Source organism: Sorghum bicolor, chromosome 5 (assembly GCF_000003195.3).
Source record: "Sorghum bicolor cultivar BTx623 chromosome 5, Sorghum_bicolor_NCBIv3, whole genome shotgun sequence".
NCBI classification, from domain to species: domain Eukaryota; kingdom Viridiplantae; phylum Streptophyta; class Magnoliopsida; order Poales; family Poaceae; genus Sorghum; species Sorghum bicolor.
This window is the reverse complement of record NC_012874.2, coordinates 53,034,454-53,038,963: the sequence shown is the minus strand read 5'-3', so window position 1 is coordinate 53,038,963 and position 4,510 is coordinate 53,034,454. Positions and strand designations below refer to the sequence as shown.

The 4,510-nt window shown below is 41.4% G+C and overlaps 1 long non-coding RNA gene across 2 annotated transcripts; it reads right to left on the bottom strand.

The window, feature by feature from the left end:
- LOC110435770 lies at window positions 814-3,271 on the bottom strand. Of its 2 annotated transcripts, none has more exons than XR_002453628.1 (4): window positions 2,969-3,271; window positions 1,994-2,090; window positions 1,324-1,808; window positions 814-1,117 (listed from the first exon to the last, which is right to left on the bottom strand). It is a non-coding gene; the product is annotated as an uncharacterized LOC110435770 (long non-coding RNA). The 2 variants fall into 2 exon arrangements; XR_002453629.1 differs by having other exon boundaries at window positions 1,735-1,808.

The following is a 4,510-nucleotide window of genomic DNA, read 5'->3' as shown; positions in this document are numbered from 1 at the left end:
GTTCCAGAATACCTCTGAAATTCCACTCTACTAAGGATAGATCTCTAAACCCTTCTAAAAGAATAAGAAATCCTAGCACAAACTTGATTCTTTCAATACTCTGTTTGAGATTAGAGAGAGTGTGACTCCAATCTTTAAGAGTTTTCCTGAGGTATTTGAACTCTGAAGTCAGGTATTTGGCTGCATCCTATTGGTGCAGAGGAAACCCACCCAAGCTGGACCTGCTTAAGAAAGTCAGCATGGTGCATCCAAAAGGTTTCAAAATGGAAGGTTTTACACTTTGGAATTGTAGAGGTGACACAAACAAGACATGGAGTATGGTCAGAAGTTTCCATGGTCAAAGAGGTAATAGTGGTATGAGTATAATTGAGTGTCCAGCATGATGAAGTAAAAACCAATCCAATCTTTCAAGCAAAGGATAGAACAGTTTATTGGTCCAAGTGAAATGTTATCCCTTGGGGCTACTTTGGCAACTCAGAGTAATTAACCCAGGGAAGAAAGTGGAGGGGGAGGGATTTTTCTGGACATGCTAATCCCCTTCCCACCGGGAGGTGAGATTTCACGTGGGGGTTCATTTTCCTGCTGCTGTTTGGAAGCATGCAGATGCAAAGGGAAATGCATGCTGCCATCAAACAGCTCTAGCACAATAAAATTATTAGATACGAACGCATGCATGGATGAGTCCTTCCTGATGGCTCACGGGCTTGCTGTGCATCTCCCATGCCTAGGATTTCAGTAATAAGCCTTGGCTTATTTGATAACTTCACTACAGATATAGTATAAAAACATCTTAAAATAAGAAAATTCAGAAAATAAAAATAATATAAGAAGTCACTATATATCCATTCTAGCATCGAGAAGCGACGAAAAAAACTCAGGAATAAGTCTGTTTACATAACAAATTGTGGCAATTATTTGAAGAGTCCCATGCATAGAAAATTTAATTCAAGTGGCAAATTCAACCTAGCTAATCTATTCGTCACCAAATCATAGATCATCTCCATCCAGATATCCAAGACATACATCAAAAAATAAATTTAATTCCTTTTCATAAGAAGCCATAAGCACTGCAACAACATTTTTCTTCAGAAAGCATATATTGCTTCCACCAAATGCTCTGCAAGTAAATACAAGAAAAAACATTAGCAGCTAGAGACATACCTAAAGTACACTAATCAAAGTTTTAGAAACTGAAAATTAAAGTTTACTAGAGAGTTGCTTTGCTATTGTTGTTACAGAAAGTTGAAGTTTCAGAAACAGCACATAACTCTGGTTTCAGAAACAAAACAGAACATCACACCTCTAGGAAATTATGATGCATACCTAGTTTCGATACCTAGTAGAACACTGACTCCGAACATGGGACCTTAGCAAGGTCTCAACTATAACCACAATACGTTCATATGCCCACTTGACAACCTTGGCTCAGCCGATCAAAGTTACATAAAATTCTCAAAATGTGGTGCTATAAGAAGTAGTTTCACCAGGCCATGCTCATTCCAACTAGAGTCTCTGGTAGTTCAAATTTCAAACCAAATTCAGCAAAAAATGTAACACCTATTTTAAGTAACATAGTACCACTAATAATGGGATTCAAAAGGCAACTACAGCAGCTAGCCGAAAACTATTGTCTCATTCAAGCAAAATGAACAGAGTTCTCAGAAACATAAATCTATGAACTATTAAGCATGGCCCTTGGCGTGCACTAAAACACATTAAGTTTTTATGACCTACTATGCTTAACAACGCCAGACGAACCAACTGAACTGCACTTGCATGCTGTCAATTTTCATTCACACAGCATAGTCCTGCACACACAAATTTAGACATAGTTCAGTATCTATATATATGTCTGACACACAAATCAATCTGATACTAGAGTACTGGTCATCCACTGAACTCAAACAACAACCCCCTTCCCTACACAAGTGTCACCCCGTCCCAAAACACAGATGCAGCATTTAGCAAAAAAACAACAGTAGGGGGAACTAACCTGACACCAGTGTCACCCTGTCCCAAGACGCAGTAGAAAATCACTCTTGCAAAAGCATCATGCCTTTATTAGTTGGAGAGATTTAGCAAGCACTTGTCTGAGATTTAGCACACAGATTATTAGATTGTGTAATTCATACAGAGACGAACTGATCGAATTTTAATGCAGATACTAGGAAAATTTCAGAAGCGAAAAGAAGGGAAGCAGCAAATTGTCACCACTTCAACAACTTCGGAGCATGTTTTCCAACAAGGATTCAGCTCCAACAGATGTAATAACTGCTTGTATCCAGTTATCCACTATAATTATTGGGATTTTTTTCGCTGTGATCATGTTATCTGACTTGTGTGGTTCTGTTGTGGGCTGGTCATTGTGGATGAGATGGACTACTTAATAACAAGAGACCGTGCTATGTTACATGATCTTTCATGCTTACGACCTGTCCATTCTCTAGATGCATACTAATAGGTGAAGCTTTGAAGAATACTTACACCTACACTTAGCTATTTATCAGGATGTCTAGACTGTTATAAGCATGCATATAGTTGTTATGCAATGCTAGAAAAAAAATCCATCGCAGCATGCCATCTTACTCTATTGCAGTGGTGTTCTGAACACAGACACCAGCTCACCAATGAACATTACAATCTCTATCGATTATTGAAGTATCATAATTCATGATATCTCTTTTCACATCACAAACAAGAAACCATAGAATCACTGTGCTAATAAATAGTAAAGTAGTTCAACAGTTCAGTTCTTTAAGCTACACGAAGCAATTGGATATGAAACAAATTTGGTACAGGTGTTGCTAGCGACATCAGTGTTGCTCACGGACAGCACAATGGCTGGCGGTAGAGGCTTCTGAGCTCACATACCGGTAACTCCAAGATCAACCAGAAAGAGATGTGGATGAAACCCTAGCAGATCGAGAAGCTTCTGTGGGGAAGGAGGTGTAGATAGAGGTGGACTGACCCGCGAACATGGACGCGGCTTCCTCGAGCTCCTGCCCAGGTGCGAGACCTCCGAGACTCCTGGCTCCCCGCCACCGCCACGGCTCTCCCTGCTGGCGCCACGAGACGACAGGCCCCTGCTCTGCTGGTGGTGCAAGGGCAACAACTGCTCCGGGAACGTGATGCGGTGCTCCTTCCCCGTCTCGATCTGGATGGAGTCCGGCGGCGGCGCCTAGAGCATCTGGGCGAGCGGCGGCGGCGTCGCAACTAGGCGGCGTCGCGAGCGGAAGAAAATAGCTGCGTGCGACTCGCAAGCGCACGGGAAACTCTCCCGGCCTGTTTGCTCGTGTATTATTTCCGCGTGGAAAAGGAAGGGAAACGGGCTGTAAACCACGGGTTAGTGGACTTCCAAAGAGCACCAAAATTTGGCCCGGTGAAGATTGGCACGGGGGAGATTGGCCCAGGGAATTCGCAGGGATCCCTCTAGGAATTTGGGCTGCCAAAGTAGGCCTGGAGGGACAATTCAACCAGCCCCAGTTTACTAATGGCTTCATCGAACAACAGCATCTCAGCAAAATCAGCACCAAGTTTTTTTCTGTCCTTTAGATTCCTCTATAGATTAAAATCTCCAAGTATAAGCCAGTCAACATTGTGTGGAATTTGAATATGTTTGAACCATCTCAAAAAGTCTCTTTTCCCAGAGGGTGTACATGGTGCATAAATATTAGTGAGAAGCCAATTTGCCCCATTATGCAAAGAAGTCAATTCAACTGATTGGGCAAAAGAGTTTTGAAACGCACAAGTACCTTTAAAAGAGGAACCTTTCCAAATGATTATAGAACCCCCTAAAGCACCTACAGAGGGCAGAAACTCAAAAGAATCAAAAGAGGGTGGACAAAAAGATTTAATAAACCTTAAATCAAAATGAGTTCGCTTTTCTCTTGCAAGCAAGCAAAGTCACAACCACTTTCAACAATTCTGTCTCTTATAGAGTTCCATTCTTTGTTAGAGTTTATACCTCTGCCATTCTAACTTAAAACTTTCCAAGATCTATTATTCATTACTAAATACAAAAAGGATTGAAAAGCGTCTTAGATAACTATGATCTAGAGCGCAACATCAACACCATCTCTTGCTAGGCTTGGATGGCCCAGGTCCAACCCCTTCTTCCGAATCTTTATCATTTGTTGTGGGCTTGGCAGAGGCAATCTTGGACCGTTTGGATTTTTGTTTTTCAATTGGTTCTTTTGCTTCCTAGCTTTGGGGCTCAACCTCTACATGAATCTTAGACTTCTTGGGCCTTCCAACTGGTCTTTTAGCAGCAGGCTTAGAAAGGAGCTTCTCTTCTGTTAAACTTTTAGGAGCGACCTTGCATAAATTGGCTCCTAAATCTCAAACTACAGTAGTAGAGATTAAAGGGGGCTTAGTAACACAGCCAATGGATTTTTGTTTTCACAAAGGAAAGGTTTGAAACCTTTGTTTAAAGAATTCATGGTGCCTTAAGTCACTATATTTGACTTAGCGAACTTTGAGAATCAAGCTTGCTTGCCAAAGTGACAATGAC